Source organism: Neofelis nebulosa, chromosome 14, assembly GCF_028018385.1.
Source record: "Neofelis nebulosa isolate mNeoNeb1 chromosome 14, mNeoNeb1.pri, whole genome shotgun sequence".
Classification (NCBI taxonomy): Eukaryota; Metazoa; Chordata; class Mammalia; order Carnivora; family Felidae; genus Neofelis; species Neofelis nebulosa.
In genome coordinates, this window is record NC_080795.1 from 31,959,366 (window position 1) to 31,977,814 (window position 18,449).

Sequence of the window (18,449 nt, forward strand, 5' to 3'; positions counted from 1 at the left end):
TTGTGGTTTATATACACAATGGAATACTACTTGGCAATGAGAAAGAATGAAATATAGCCTTTTGTAGCAACATGGATGGAGCTGGAGAGTGTTATGTTAAGTGAAATAAGTCAGGAAAAGAAAGACAGATACCATATGTTTTCACTCCTATGTGGATCCTGAGAAACTTAACAGAAGACCATGGGGGAGGGGAAGGAAAAAAAAAAAAAGGTTAGAGAGGGAGGGAGCCAAACCATAAGAGACTCTTAAAAACTGAGAACAAACTGAGGGTTGATGGGGGATGGGAGGGAGGGGAGGGTGGGTGATGGGTATTGAGGAGGGCACCTGTTGGGATGAGCACTGGGTGTTGTAAAGAGCTTCCAATTTTAAAAAGTACATTGTTCACCTCTAATGCTGGCAAAGTGAATATATAGGTTAATTACTTCATTATAAATACAGTAATATTCTCTTCTGGTTAGAAGATAAACAGGCAAAAATATTTCTTTTTAAAGGACAGTTTGCCATAGATAAAATATGGGGGTGTTTTGAGTGAAAATATCATATACAGAAATTTGTCAGAAGGGATGATTAGATATAAATGAATTTGTTTATATAACAAGAATATTGTATCCTGCATTGTTTACAATCATTAAAAAATTTTAAAAGCTAAATGCCCATTCAAAAGAAAATAAACTATCGTGCGTATACAATGTGACATGTTACATAATTTGACTTAACAGTGTGGATTATATTTTTAAGAGAATAGTAGTAGATTATGGAATAAATTAGCATATTCATATTTTATTAAGAAATAAATCAGTAAGAATAAACAAAAAGTATTAACAATAATGACTCTGGATTGGTTTCTAAAAGATGTTTTCACTTCTTTCTACCTTTTTTATTGCTTGACAATCTTTATTTTCCATTATAACTAGGAAAATTTTAAAGAAATCATTTTATGAAAAGTAGAAATATCTAATGGTTTAGAAAATTACACACACACACACACACACACACACACACACACACAATGTATGACCTTGTCAAACTAACCACAAAGTGTTAGCATTAGGTTGCTGTGTCACCTAGGCATTGCCAACTTGTAAAGCCATTCGTTGAAAAGACAAAGATTTATTTGACTCCTTTAGCCAAGTACATTTTGGCTAAACACAGTGAACATACTTTTTTCTTAGGTTAATAGTTCACATATACTTTACACTTTTTTGCAAGAACTTTAAATTATTTGCTAAGTTCACAAACATTCTTCTAAAATGATCTTTTCAGATAAGTCTCACAATAATAAAGACCAAATGTAGCATATTTTGTTTTGTTTAATTTTACCACATTCTTTCATTTTCCTATAAAAAATTTTCACCTGACTTGATCTCAAGTATTCATGGCCAAGTCCTTTTTTTTTTTTCTCCTGAAGAGCTCATTTTAAATACTTTTCTTTTCAAGTAAACTTCTGTGAACACTTATCCAAAGTAGTTCTAGCCATTATTAATCTCTGTTATTCCTGGTTAGAAATCCTTATTATTTATCTTTTTATTTGCTTACATGTTTCCTTTTCCTGTCCACGAGAATGTAAAATCCATGAGGGTCAGATATATTCCCTTCTAGTTCAGCTTTGTATTCCCAACACCTAGCACAGAGTTTAGCACAGTGTATTTGTGTAATAATTGAGGGAAAGCTACATTGGATTAGATCGTGTGTATAAAACAGTAGATGAAAATAAAAGTTTAGATGATTTTTTATTTACTCTACTACTTATAAAAGCTTTCTCCAAAACTCCTCTGCAGCAATTACTTGAATGTCAACACATCTCCGTGCACTGTATTTCCTGTTTCCCTGATTTAAGCCAAGCTGTATTTCAGAGGCAAGAGGAGACATACGAGAAAGGATATTTGCTTTCATCCGGATTTTTATTTAAAAAGAAATGTCTACAAATACTATTTTGCTCTTATATCAAAAACACATTAGTTTTACTCTAGATATTTTCAGGTTTTTCCCAATAGACTTTTCATTTCTGACATAACTGGCATTATATCAACATGAGATAGTTAATATTACTACTCTATATAAAATAATTATACAAATCTAGATTTATAAAAATGAATTTGCTCTAACTTTTGTTATTAGAATAATATACAAAGAATGAAGTAGTTATAGAAAAAATATTTCATTGTACATTATAAAGATTAACACACTTTTAAAAATCCATTTATTAAAACCACCATATGTCTTCACAGTTTAAGAAAAAGTGATTTGAGTGCCAGTTTGTAGTGTTAATAAAAAATACCACAGGGAAGAATTGTAGATTAACAACACTGAATTTTAAAATGAAGAGGGCTGCAAAGAGCTGAATCTTTAATCAAAATATGCCTCTTGCAAAGATTTGTTCTTATGAACACCGATGGGGAAATAAAATATTACTTTTTGCCAGAAAAGTGAATTATGGTGATCACAATTCGAAGGAAATGAAAATCAAGCAATATCAGTTGCACAAGCATAGGACAAATTATTCAGGTAAATTCCAAGAATATCTGGAGACATAGAGGTATTTGGCTCCTTAAAGAAAAATGTGTAATGGAGGTATTGAATGTTAGGATCTACCAAGTATTTAATCATTTTTTAAGTGAGCCAGACCATTATCGACAAGTGTTATCATCTGTGAATTAGTCCTATTAGGTATGTTCTATACAGATTACTACATAAGATAAAGTCTTTTCCTCATTTGTCCTCTGATAAATGAACTTTAAAAAGCCCATCTTAACCTCTTTTCTTACAGAACCCTTCAATTAATGTTCATTATTGATTTTTTTCAGTGCTCCAGTGTGTTAGTTTCCTTTTTCACTATAAAATAAAATGTCACATAAAATTACAAAACAGTTACTGATCACTTAGGTTGATAAATCTTCAATATTTTAGATTTATCATTAATTCTCAACATAAGGGGTTCTGGTATGTTTTTATAAAGCTACTCAAGACTTAAATTTTATATATGTATATACAAAATTTTTATATTTGTGTGTGTGTGCATGTGTGTGTGTGTGTGTGTGTGTGCGCACGTGTGTTTGTGTGTGACAGGATAAAAAATATGGTCTACAAAGATTTTCAAATTTTCTTCAAATTAAATATATCTAGTGTTTATCAAAATCTGTTCCTGGGATCACAGAATAAAAGTTTCAATAGTCACCAAGATATTAACATTTATAGAAAATGTATAGTACCTAAATTAAGGTACACATCAAGTTTATATCTATTGAGTTTAAACTATGTAATTTAAATCTGCATCAGTTTTCTTATTTTGTAATGGCTGTGGTCAATCTTGATTACCTTCTTTCTTCCTCCACATGTGCCATCCACCGTTAATTTTGTTTGGTTTTATCAACCTGACCATTTCTCACCGTTTACACTTCTTCCCACCATTCCAGACCAACATTGTTTTTCATTCACACAACCAAAATCTCCTCATAACTGGCCTGTCCATTGCCACAGTTATCACATTATAATCTACTCTCCACACAATAGGCAGCATGGTCGTAAAAATAAAACTTCAAAAGTGCATAAGAACATTTCACTTCCATGATTGAAATATTCAATTGCTTGTTTAAAAAGCTATAATAGAATTCATTTTTTAAAATATTACAGAACCTGGTGCCCACTTCTCTCTCCAGCTTCATTTCTTATTATTTTCCCCTTTGCAATCTAAATTTTACTCCAGTCATGTGTGTCTTCTTTGTATTCCAGGAATACCATTGACTTTGTACCTTATTCCCGTCACTGCAGATGCTCTTCTCTGGAGCTTTGCAGAGTTGCCACATTACTCATATCTGATCTCAACATAAGCTCACATAAGCTCTTGCTGACCACTCCAACTAAAATAATTTTAACAGCACCCATCATATATACCCATTTTGCGAAGTCATTATTGCAGTTTGAAGTGATAATATTTTTGTTTCATTTTTACATCTTCCATCCTCCATGAGAACAGGAACCTTGGATAGTTTACCACTATTTTTCTAGAGCTTAAAACATAGCCTGTTGTGATATAAGTAATTAATAGCTATCCGCTGAATGAGCAAATTTGCTAATGAAGCTATCTTATACGCTAATGAGAAGTCCTCTATGATTAGTAACCACATAACTTGAAACAATTACTGTTATGGAAATTTACTCATATGCATAGGCAAAATTTCTGTCAACCTAGGCATACAACCTCACTTACTTCCCAGGGGTCAGAATAAATGTATAATCAATTTGTGTTGAATTGCCCTGGACTTTAGTCTTAGCACACACACTGTTTTTGTGTTGTAATTTATTGTTTCATTATCCTACTTAATGTCTTCTCCACCAGTCAAAACAATGTCAAATTCAATACTGGCATGTCACTAATAACCAGAGCCCTTACTTGCATGTCCTTGTTATTTTAATAAACAGACTCTTTTGTTATTAACAGCAATTAGAAGAAAACAATTGATAAAAATAGGTCATATCTTCAAAGCTGAAAGGAAAAGGTATTAATATTTCATTGAGGCACACTCATTTCCTGAATGGAAGATTAAGGGAGCAGTGGCTTGTATTCTATGCTGATAGATGTGTCTGGGCAACAATAAAGAAACTTATTAAAGTAAATGCAAAGCATAGGTTGATCCCCATGATGACTTATCTTCATAATAACAGAACAATAAAAGCTCACACTGATACTCTCAGAAAAACCCAACACCATCATTTGCATCTACAGTGCCTATACATATGAATGAACATTAATATCTGACCTTGAGCTACTGAGTTTACCATTTTAATTTTTTCCTTTGCAAAGTCCACTGACTGTTAGACATTAGGAATTACAATGAGTTTAATCAGCCAGACTCAGAAAAATCCAGTCTCCACATAAAAATTGGAGGGGAAAATAAAAAAAGAAAAAAAACAAATAGGGAAAGAGGGCAAAGAAACAAAGCACAAAATGAAAGGAAGAAATAGAAATACAAAGGAAAAATGAAGGTGATGATGAATCTGGATTGGTCTTGTGAGAATAAAATTAGTAAGTAAATACACAACCACATTCTCCTCTTCAGTTTTGAAAGTATTATCTGAAGAAAATCAGATTCAGAATTATTTGACATTATTTGTTCAACAAAAATTTACCAAACACTATTATGTTCATTGTTCTAGATTCTGGGGACACCATGGTGAATAGAATGACAAGTCTTTGTTCTGACATACTTTGTACTCTAGTGGAAGAATTCAGATAAAAACAAAAAAATAAAGCAAAGCAAAATATTTTCAGATAATAAGAACTCCTCAGGAAAAAGAACTATATTTTCTTTCTTTCTTCCTCCCTTCCTCCCTTCCTTCCTTCCTTCCTTCCTTCCTTCCTTCCTTCCTTCCTTCCTTCCTTTCTTTCTTTCTTTCTTTCTTTCTTTCTTTCTTTCTTTCTTTCTTTCTTTCTTTCTTTCTTTCTCTCTTTCTTCCTAAAGTAGAATGATGCAGTAGAGTTTTAGATGAATAATTATAAGACTGGACAGTCAGGAGAATTATCTGAGGAGGTGGCATTTCAACAGATACCTGAATTATAAGAAATTGTCAACCAAGGATAGATTAGAGAAGACGAATTAAGAAAAAAATTATAAATGAAGTACTTAATAAAGTACTATGTAAGTAGCTTTTAAAACTAATCAAATAATTGCATTTCCTATGTCATGAGTGCTCATAATCTAGCATGAACAATATCAATGTGGCTAAATAAAAAAAAAAAAAACAGAGCAAAACATTTGGTAGTGAAATCACCAAAAGTTGGAAATTTTGATGATGATAAAGATCAAGGTGAGTATTGATTTTGTCGGTCAACAACTCTTTCAGTAACTAATAGTTCATGCAAAAATAATAGCAATAATAATATATGAACAACATGAGCAAATGACCATTAGCAATAATGATAGATATTTTCAACCACCAATGGAACATCTATGAAAACTGACCATAAATTGGTGCCATTAAGCAAGTCTTGTATTTACTAACCACAACTCAATTAACATAAAATATACAAGTAACTATATGTATGAGGTCTTTTAAAGATACTTCATAATATAGAAAGGAAAACGAACTTTAGAAATAAAAATCAATGAGTTTGAATCTGAGGTAACTCAGTTCTCTATCAACTGGGCACATTTGCATAATTTAATTTTCTTCTGAGAGAAAGACTGAGAGTCTTTCAGACTTATCTTCTGAGAGAAAGACTTTCTACTGAGTCTTCTGAGACTTGGTAAAATCATTTTCAGAAGAATAATAGTATTAAGCACTTAGGCTTGCTATTAGATTAAATAACACTATATATGTAAAAATTTAAAGTACTTAGCACATAACAAGCACTCAAAAACTATATAGTAACATCATACAGTTACATCTGATACGCCAATATCTACAAAGACCTAAGACTACTTTCAAAAATTCAATCATTGAATTTATCTCAGAAGTAGATAAAAATCTGTGTTATCAAAAAGAATACTGATTGAAAATAAAGCTGCAAGTTTCATTAGATTAATTGGTCTGGCTGTGGCTACTTTTATTTGTTGTTTTAATTAGAGGTAATAAGTATGGTAATCCTAATTTAGAAAATGTATATATATGTAAAAAGAAAACGAAAAATATATATGTGTAATATATAACTACATAGTTTCCTATTCATTTATGAAGATTCTCAGTTTAAACAAGGCTGATACTAGATTAATTGGGACATGTGCAATGTCGGTTTGGAAACAAAGATCCTGGTTCACATTTTGGCATCACCACTTCCTGGCTGTGTAATCTTGGAGAAGGAATTTTACTTCTCTAAGCCTGTTTCCGGAAATAGAAGCAAAAGGTGTGTAAAAAGAGGGGCGGGGGCGGGGAAACACTATTTGGAGTGCCTGGCTGGCTCAGTCAGAAGAGCATGCAAATCCTGATCTCGGGTTCTTGAGTTTGAGCCCCACGTGAGGAGTAGAAATTACTTAAATAAATACAACTTAAAAAAAAGAACTACTTAAGTTTATTTTGAGAAACAAGTAAGGTAGTGTTGTAAAACAGTTTAGTTTTTGGACAATTGTAAAAGTTTAAATGTCATTATTATTATTTTTGCCATTATCAATAGTATTAATATAATTACTGTAATTAGTATAATTAGTATTAATTAATATAATTACCATAATTAATATAATTAGTAAATCTTTCCTTCCTTCAATATCAGGCAGAATCGATATTGATTGAAAATTCACTTTGCATTTTGTATAAAGGTATATGGGAAGGAGCACACATATTTTATTTTGCACTAAATTATAAACTGTGAATATATCTATATACTACCAAAAAGGGATGGAGTGGTTTATTGGACATTTAGTACATTCTAGGAACTAGGTTAAAAAAGAAAATGTTTCTGGGGTGCCTCAGTGGCTTGGTTGGCTAAGTGTCTGACTCCTGATATTGGCTCAGGTTATGCTCTCACGGTTCGTGGGATCAAGCTCCGTGTCCAGACTCTGAGCTGGCAGTGTGGAACCTGTGGGATTCTCTCTCTCTCCTCTCTCTCTGCCCCTGCCCCAGCTTCTCTCTCTCTCTCTCAAAATAAATAAACATTATTTTTTTTTAAAAAAAAAGGAATGTGTCCACTGTGAAGGGCATTATGATATGAGAAAAAGAGCTCTTTGATAAACTGCTGTTCACCTGGGTTATAGCAGTTATTAAAGGAGTTATTGTGGGTAGAAAAATAAAATGTGACCTCTATTTTCAGAATATTAACATACTCTGATCTTCCCAGAATCATATCCTCTAACCATGAAAGTTTAAGGAGCACAGTTGGAACTACATTTAATAATCATCTTGATTTTAGAAAGGCCACTGTGAAACAGAAGTGTCACACAGCTAGATTAGTGACAGGTCAAAGACAATATAGAGGTTTTTTTTCCCCTCATGTTCATGTTCTTTCCATTACACCTGCATTATCTCCCCAAATGCTGGTATCAAAAGAACCCGTATGTACCCATCCAACTTTATTGCCATGTTTCCAAACCCCTCCCATCTTTCTATTGTTTCTGACATTTTATCATTAACTTTTATAATCCATTTATTATTCACATTTCCAAAAGCTACTTTGGGGGAGAAACTGTGGATATGGAGTCTTGAACACACAAATCCAATTTTTCTGTACTAATCCCCTCTGTGGAGTGCTATGACCACCACATCAGACATTTTGGAAGAGTTTGTATCTCAAATCTAACAGCTGCTCTTGTTTTTCAGAAATACTGGTAGATTTGCAGAATCAGATGTGCCTCTTAACTCTGCCAAAGAAGACCTGGAGGTAGACAGAAGCAGTAATTGCAGTTTTCTCTTCTCTAGATTTCCAATATTCTCAATTCCCCTCTGGGAATTTTCCAGTTCTCAATTCCTATATGCTTCCAGTGGCAATTCCTGCACTGATAATCATGCCTAGGCAAGGGCAGAACTGCTCACACTCTGAAAACTGCACACAAAGTATGCATTTTGTGGGTTAAACCCATGGAGTTGTACTGCTTAACAATACCGTTCGTTTCAAGGTATTTCTTTGCAAATCTGGGAATTTCTTGGCAGCCTTTGATTACAATGTTATCTATTCAGGAATATAATGACATTTCCTAGAGTTTCACTTAGAGAGTATGCATCTAGGTTAGTACTGAGTAATGAAAACTCATAGATGTCTCTAGACAACTGAGTAGTTTCCCTTGTCAGTTGTAAAGAAATATTGTTCTGTGCTAGGAAGGCCAGTAAGCCATTAAGGCTAATGACTTTAGTCACAGTTTGGATAAAAAAAAAAAAAAAATCCTTGGAAAGAAAATGCTTTCCAATTAAAATAATATACACAAACTATAAAAAACATTAATAATGTGCACAGGAGACTCAGAGAAGTCATCCAAAGTGTTTCGAAGTTAAACATTTATCCAATTTGGGAAAAGACTACTATAATTACCAAATTTAAGTGTGTAGAAGATGACATTTAATGTAACCAGATCTGCAACTTAGCAATGGGGACCACTTGTGGGGAAAGATGGGAGTATTTATTTTAAAATGTTAGATTTATAAAAGGAAAAGTGAAAGGTCTACAATATTTTTAATTCAATATTTTATCATATATGGGACATTTTAAATGAATAATGCATCAACCAGAACAAACTTCATTCCAATATCTGAGTGATTCTTTTGAAAGAATAAAGAAAATAAACATATACTGAAGTTCATGGCAAGATAAAAAGATATTAAAAATGCATCCTTTGAAAAAAAAGTGTCTTTGTTTTTAAGCCATGTACATATGCCTATCGGGAGTTGTAAAAAGAATAAATCTTGAAGTAAGAAAACAATTAAATATTCATTTACACAAAGCTACAGTTATTCATTTTTATGTAAAAGAATATAATAAGTTAAAAGTGTATCTGTTATGCCTAGCATGGTCACCTGGATGATGAAAGTTTTTTTAAAAAGAGCTTATATTTATTTAGTACTTACAAGTACTTTACCTCATTTAATTCTTAAGACTAAGGGGAAGGTACTATTACCAACTGCATTTTAATTTCTTTAATTATTTTATTTTATTTTTTATTGTTAATTTTTTTAAATGTTTTATTTATTTTTGAGAGAGAGACAGAGTATGAGTGAGGGAGGGGCAGAGAGAGGGAGATACACAATCTGAAGCAGGCTCCAGGCTCTGACCTGTCAGCACAGAGCCTGAGGCAGGGTTTGAACTCACAAACTGTGAGATCATGACCTGAACAGAAGTCGGACGCTTAACCAACTGAGCAACCCAGGTGTCCCTATTACCTACTGCATTTTAGACAGCAGAAAAAGTTTAAAACATACAAGATTTAGTAGATGCCACAAATATTAGTTTATATAAAAACTCAAAAGAACCTTCTGAAATAGCTGTAACTAATTATTTTCATTTGTAAATGAAAAAGTAATATTTATAAAATGTAAACAACTTGTTCACCTTCACATAGTGGCAGAGGTTAAAACCTACGCTCTTAACAATTACAGTGTGCTGTGTCTCACAATTTAATTTTTGGTGAAGTAAGTACCATATCCAAGGTTACACTAATAGTTAAGAAATACATACAGAATTCAAAAAGCAATATTCTGTCACCTGGGCAATATTGTCTCTGGATTTAATATCTCCATTATTTTATATCTACATTAACCATACTTGATGTCTTCCTGTTCCATGGTTAGCTCCAGAGTTTATATTTGTAGTTCAAGCATTTCCTTTGAAATTGAGATACGCATATCCAAGTACCTAGCAAGGTATCAGTCCTTAGATGTACATGGTATCCAATAACATTGAATTTAGCGATTCCTAAGGGTACACTTATTTTTTTTTAATTTTTTTTAGCGTTTATTTATTTTTGAGGCAGAGAGAGACAAAGCATGAACGGGGGAGGGTCAGAGAGAGGGAGACACAGAATCCGAAACAGGCTCCAGGCTCTGAGCTGTCAGCACAGAGCCCGATGCGGGGCTCGAACTCACGGACCGCGAGATCATGACCTGGGCCGAAGTCGACCGCTTAACCGACTGAGCCACCCAGGCGCCCCAAGGGTACACTTATAAATAACTAGTGGGAATACTACTGAAAGCTTTACTTTGGAATTATACTGGACAATATATTTAAACTTCTTAAATATCAGTTTTCTTATCTAAAAATGGAGTAAAATAACATCTGTCTCTTAATATTATGTGGCTTCAAAGATTAATATATGAAAACACTAAAGAATGTATTTTAGGTCTTGGAGACAGAATAATATAAGCATGAAGAGAAACAAAGCCATAGAAAAGAAAAAGGAGAGAAGACAGAAGAGAGAGAAGTATAAAGGAAATGAGGAAGGAATGTATTAATGTCAATTAGGGTTGGATCTTGGATGTTAAACTGCCAAATTCTGAAATGTAAACTTTCAGAAAGTTTGTGTGTCACAAAGTGAATGTTATTACCAGAAATGTGCTTTGGAAGTTGAATGTAGATGCCATGTAAATATTATGTAAGGATGGGAATGGAGAGGAATGGGAAGGACGAAGAGGTATTAAACACATCGTAAGATTTAGGTGCCATATGTGGGTGGAGGGGTGGCTGATGCTTCCATCTAGGATTCATGTGATGTTGGCTGCAAGTCAGCACTGCCACGGGATCACTCTGCAATACTACCCCTGCCCACCCTGACCTGTGCCCACCTGTTAGCTTTCACTGCCCTCCTTCAGTACCAGTTTTGCTGAGTCTTTTTCTCTCCTACTACCAAAAAGAAAGCTGGGATGGTGAAGCAGGTTTTCATTTTTCTAAATTTTTTTCTTCCTAAATGAGAACCAGAGAAATCTCTGGAGTGAGAGGAAATTGCACAACAGGAGTCTGTCAACAAATATATGATAGAAAGCCCATGAAGACACTATCTCTAGGATCAAAAATCTCAGTTGGCTTTCTGCTCTACTGAGATAGATGAGGGGAAAGACTTGCCGGATACAATACATTTTAAAGACCGGAGGTGAGGTAAGTAGAGTCGGTAATTCATCGATTCTCTCCTGTGTTGTCTAGATACCAAGTTCAGTTTCCCTCTGAACAGCCTTAATCTTAGATCTTTTTAAGAGCTGCCTCATCCCAGCACAAATAATCAGAAGAGCAGCAGGTAAAAAGTCTATCCAGCAGGTGGTCACAGTTCTCCTTCCTGCTCTCCAAACACACACCTCATTCACAGTACACTCTGGATATGGAAGGGGCCCTGGAACAGGGAGGAGAAAATATAAAAAGCAATTATAAAAGGAATAAAGCCAAAGACAGTTTGAGTTTCTGTTAAAGGGAATATGTGTTAAGTGTTAGTGTGTTTAAAATGGCTTGAAGTAGTAGGGGAAGAAAAGGAGGGGTTCAAGGGCAAAAGGTCCTAATTCCCAAGTAACTAAAAAAGTATCCACAAGTGCAGCAAGAATTGGGGACTAAACCTTTCCCATTTTTAATAATTTCAGTGGAAATCAAATAGCAAATTGATCATAATGTTCTTGGCATTCTGGATACAGAAGCTTTAAGAGTCTGGCACTCTGCTCATCCTCAGAAAGTGGAAACTACAACACAGGGGGAAAAACAAAATGCCATCACCAGATTGACTAAACCCACTTAAAACCAAAACACAAAAAAGGAGTCTCATTTAAAAATGAAGTCTTACCCATCACCAGAACAGTTCAACATTTTATGACATTTCCTGCCTTCAACACTGTTAATTGCTACTGGTAACGTGCGAATTAGAGATGCAGAGTATGATTATCATGATTTTTACATCTGTCCTCAGCCTGGATATCATGAAGGAGCTGAAAAATCATGGGATTCATACATCTGGAAGGAGGCATACAGATAGGATTAAGAGATGGAGACATATGATGCGAAGCAGGCTCACAAACTCTGTGGGGAAAAGGATGAGTAGGCAAGATGGGTAAAGAGGTCCCAGACAAAGTGGCCGTCCACATTCATCCATCCAACTTCTGTAATTTTCTCTCTGTCTTGCCCACATCGTTTCTTATAATAACTTTTTAATTTCTATTTTTATTTTCCATTTCTGATTTTTTTCCAAGTAAAATCCCATTCTACTATATATTTATATGTTCTGTGCCAAGACAGAAAGATAATGAATGTGGAAAATTTTTAACAGCAGTTCTGGGACTTGGAAATTAACAAAATTGTTAGCAATAAGATAATAATTAGTATCTACTGAAGATTCACTATGTACCAGATACTGGGTTAATTAGTTAATATGCATTATCATATTTAATGTTAAAATATGTTAAAACAGGGATGCCTGCATGGCTCAATCGGTTAAGCATCCAACTTCGGCTCAGGTCATGATCTCGTAATTAGTAGGTTCAAGCCTGGCAACCAGCTCTGTGCTGACAGCTCAGAACCTGAATCCTGCTTTGAATTCTGTGTGTGTGTGTCTCTCTCTCTCAAAAATAAATAAACATTAAAAAAATTTAATATGTTAAAACATATATCAAGTAAAAACTATTATTATTCCCATTATACAAATAGGGGCACTGACTTTTAGGGGTGAAATAGTGGCAAAATTATCATTCAAATCCAGGCAGTTAGACTTTCCTATTTAAACCGCTTTGCTATTCTCATCAACTGAATATAAATCCTTTATATTATTGCATTAAAACTAAACAACCAAAGTTTTGAAAACAGCATATTAATAATAGGGTGTAATAAGCATTTTTTTCTATAGTTTATCGTTCCTTGACATCTTAGGACACTTCACATCCAGGGTGGGACTTAACCTCCCAGAGTTAGTGAATTCATAGACAGAGCAAGCAGCTTGTCTGTGAGTCTTTGATATGCAAACTAGCTAATCCTGAGTCAATACCCTAACCTGTGTCTTTCTACAAGACTCCTGCAGTGCAGAGCACTGTCCCCTGCCCCAAATCACCCCGCAGTCAGATACTGGATGAACAGGGACAACCCCTACAACCCAGAGTCTGCTGGAATTCTTGAAACTAGACAATTCTAAACCTTCTCAGCTTCCTTACCCTCCTCCATTCCCTCCAGAGAAAACCACAAAAAAGACTGCTGTCCATACTTTCCCTACCTTTCTTTTGCCTCCTGACCTACCCTCGTGCTTGACCATGTGACCCTTTTCAGTGATAGTGGTCTCCTGATCTGTTGGCCTCACCATACCTGAATAAAAACAAATTCCTAGGTATATCTCAGAACTTCCATAGAAAACCTGAAAAGGCATTTTAACTTTTTTCTTATTAATTTGTCTATGTCTATCCACACACTGTCTTTCTATTCTTGTCTTAAAATATTTTCCCATCAAAAAATGGTGGCTAATGACAATAATAACAGTATATTCGTCTAGTTTTTTTTGTATTTTATATTGCCTCATTTTTCCTAGCAACAATCCTGTGAATGAGGTAATATTGCCATAATTACAGTGATAAGGAAACTAATTACAGTATCACATATTAAAGATATTTTAAGAAATATTGTCATTACTTTGAGACCTTTATACCTGAAGCTACTCTCTTGCTTCCGGTCATTGATAAAGTAAGTCACCAAGTTGGGAAATCTCACATTGGGTGGTGTCCACATTGGAGTGTATCCTCTAGCAAATAGCCTACTAGAAACTGATGCCTCATTCCAATGGCCCTTGAGAAACTGCAATTCTGTTCACAGACATGAAGGCTTGACAGCTATCCTTCCTTGGTCTGGCCTTCAGATGGGGCCCAACCTTGGTTAACACTTGATTTCATCTTTATGAACTATCCTGAAGATGTAGACTCAACTAAGTCATGTCTGGATCCCTAACTACCATAACTATGAGATAAACATGTGTTGTTTTAAGCCACTATATTGGTAGCAATTTGTTATTCAACATTAGATAACAAATACAGGAGCTAATCCAGGAAGGCTTATCCTTATCTCTCTAGTCCTATATGAAATAGTATTGGTGTAAAGAATTGAATTCCATAGACCTGGGTCGACAAGCATTAGCATTGGTCAAGAAAGTTGCTGCAATGGAGGACAAACCCGTAGCCCAGAGAGTTCATGCCATAACTAGGAGAGACAGTGCAAAAAATTGTGGTGCATATATACAACAATGTAAACAAACAGGCAAATAAAACAAAACAAACAAAAAACTAAGATGTAATTATAGAGGGGTAAAATTATTGTTTTGTCAAGATATACCATTTATTCTGTACCTTGCAATTGCTACTGTAGCAAGTCCTAGTATTCAAAGGATACTGACCACAAAAACGGCTGGGGAATTTGGATACCAGCTGCCAAGTTCTCTTTCAGTGATCATCAGTGTTTTACTTCACAAAATTACTCTTCAGTAGCTGTGGTTTCTATTCCCAGTAATCCTCTCTACATCATCCATAAAGACGCATAAATCCAAAGCCCACATAAATTCCCGGAAACACGTGCCCAACTCCAGGTAACTCTTCCCCAGTGGAGGGACCTGTCCAATGGCCTGCCAAAGCAAAAATTTCACTGGACAAAGTTAAGCAGACCAGGAAAGCTTTATTCAAGGCTATTGCAATAGGGGCGAGGGGCCAGAATTAAAGTCTGAATTTAACCCTAATGAAAAAAAGGCAGGAGGGGTTTTAAAGACTGGGCTGACAGGCAGTTTTTGTTTCTTGGGTTTTGTTTTGTTTTTTGTTTTGTTTTGCTTGTTTTGTTTTGTTTTGGTCTGAGCTAGCAGTGCTCCATTATTATTTCTATTGCTGTACTTCAGTCCTTCATCCTTCTTACATGGATTAATGTAACTTCTTCCTAACTGACCTTCTCACCATTGTAAAAACAATACAATTTTTAATGTTTAAAAAATTTGTCTGGAAATATATCTCCATCATAATAATGTTTCCTCTTTCCATGTTATTTTTTTACATGCATGTATTTTATAGGAGATTTTATGAGAGGAGTAAAAATGATTATGATTACTGGGGAGCCTGAGTGGCTCAGTCCATTAAGTGACTGACTCTTGATTTTGGCTCAGGTCATGAGATCACAGTTCATGAGATTGAGCCCCATATTGGGCTCCCACTGGCAGCATGGAGTCTGCTTGGGATTCTCTCCCCTTTCCCTCTGTTCCTCCCCCGACGCCGTCACTCTTTCAAAAATAAACTTTAAAAAAAAAAAGGATTATGATTCCTAAGAGGAGGGTTATGATGTTTTTTTTTTTTTTACATAATATTGGCATTTTGGTTTATGATTTCCTTTTGGTGGATGTTTCAGAATCTTATTATATAAAGAGAGCTGGGTAGCACTATAGAAGAGTTTTAGGAAAAAACAGGATAGTATTCAGTACTGAGAAATTGAAGAGTATTTGGTGAAAAGAAAGTAATATTAATAACGGAAAATAAACTACGCATGGAAGAGTAGAAAAGATAGATGATAGATGGATAGAAATACACATACACAGTTAACCCAAATTTTAAAAGTCAGTAAGCACATACCGAGCCTGGGATATTATAGGTACAAAAATAACCATTTGTTCAATAAAATGAATAAATAGTACCAGGGCCATTGATAATTAATTAATATAACTACATTTTATTGTGCACTTACATTTGGAAAGCTAACTAAAACAGTTTCAAGTAGTTTTTACTAATCTCTGTTATGTCTCTCAGGAGACAAAACTTAAACATGGAAAGGAAATCACCAACACTTGTCATTTATTGAGGGACTACCGAACACCAGGCATTACACTAACTGCTCAGACTTTAGGCCAGTCAGATCTAAGTTACAATTCCTACTTTTGCACTTCCTAGAGACGTAAATGGAACACATTTATGTTTTTCTGCTTAAATTTCCAGATATTTGTGGAAGATTTAACTATTATTGGAGTTTAGAAAAATCAATGTACTATGATAATTCAAAAGAAAAAAACCCACTATTTTACTTTCTCCCTTACGGGCTTATAAAACCTTAAGGGTTTACATTTCAAACAAGTCTGAAATTTTGTAAATATTTGTTGATTTATAAATGGCTCCTAAATGTTTATAACATTTTTATAAAGAATGCAGGGATAGTCGTGAAAGTTTTTTTATCTTAAAATAGTGAAAAGCAGATAAATACTATGTTTTCAATAAAAATAAAAATATAAAATATTTTTATGCATCTGTCAAAAAAAATAAAAATAAATTATTGCCTACTTCATCATTTGTAAACATTTTGCAGAATAGGTGGCTAAAGCTGTCATTATGATAATTACATATTCATAGTTCATGTAGATTTAAGACATAACAACATAATTCTCTAGCCTACCTAGATGTGTTAGTGTGCTGCATACCTGCATTTGGAAATAATCTTTTACATACACTGAAAAAATTATTTTTTTTCCCTTAGCAGGAATGCATGGTTACTTTTACTCTAAAGCTTAAATACAAACATCCTACTCCCTGACACATGAGGAAAGATGATTCAGATTCAGTGATTTCATCATCTTGGTAGATTACTGTCCCAAAACACTATAGGTCCAAACATTTTCTTCTTCATATTGAAAGGATTTAGATAGAAAATCAGGACAATTATACTAGTGTTCAGCTTTTAATCCTTATGTTATTCTAATACTCAGTGTTAAAGGGATTGAAAGTGATACTTAGCTTTCCTCCATAGCCATGAGGGATAGTGTAATACAACCATTGTCCATTAATCTGTCACTATAATTAATGGGGTCATCCCAATATCAATACATGTCATTGAATAGCACATGATAAAGAATCAGAATATTGTAATGAATTCTAGCAGAATCATTTTTTAGAAGTGTAATTGTTTCAGTTGTATTTCATAGTTATGTGGATCTTAATCTAGATGATGGACAGTTATGTGTCTGCTTGCACTTAAATGAGTTGTAATTGAGTGCTGAGTAATTTCTATGAGCTTAACACTGACAACTGGGTCATCTTAAGTCTAAAGGTCTTGTACATCTATATAGAGGATTACAAAGGTATTAACCAGACTGAGTGATGGAAGCTTCAGCAGTGAAAATGTCTACTGAGTAATGACAAACTTCAACTTTAGTGAAATATCATGTGTTTTATTGTAGCCTAAAATTCTTTAAGAGTAAATGTGGAATCTTCTGGACTTTCTGTTTCATGGCAAGTGGGAAATACTATGTTATGTAAAAACAAAAATAAAATCCCACCCTATGCCTAAGAAGTCTCCCAAGTTATGGTTTGATAATCTTATAATAAGGAATATTGTGTGTCTCTCAATTTCTAGCTTTCCCTTTTATCCCTTGTTCAAAATCAAGATTCTTTCCACAAAGCATAGCTTCTTAAGTTTGGATAAAATAAACGATGATGCACTTTTTTATAGAAATGAAGTTTGAAAGAGTCCCATAATGAATTAGATTTTATTCAAAATTCTTTGGATTAAAACCTGCTATGAAAAAATTCAAATTTTCAAGTTATACATCGAAGCTCCAGGTTTTTCCTGTTTAATCTTAGCCAAAAATGCTATAATAGAAACTACTGTGAAGTTTTCTATACTCCAGCTTCTATACACCTTGAATGATAATGGACTACAAAATATTCAATTAAATTCGGGGAACACAAATGCTAAATTTGGGAAGTCAGATTTGAATTAAATACTAGAAGCAGCTTGATTTTCTCTAGCTTTCAATATTAAAATAGGTACTCACTTATTCAGTCTTTAAAAAAAAAAAAAGAAACTTGATGTTGAACTTTAACCCAACAATAAACGTAATGAAAAATGTTCTTTCCGTGTCTGTCATTATCAACAACCTATACTAAGTACCTGTTATGCAAGTAATATTAACTATTTCAAATGAGGAGTTTCTGTGTTGAAAATAATTAGTATCTATTAATTTTTCAAGTATCTTTAAAAACTATATGAAACATCATTTAGCCAACAAGCAGTAATTGACCATAATTTTATGTGGGAAAACAATAAAGCAAAATATAACTGAGCTTCTTTTAAA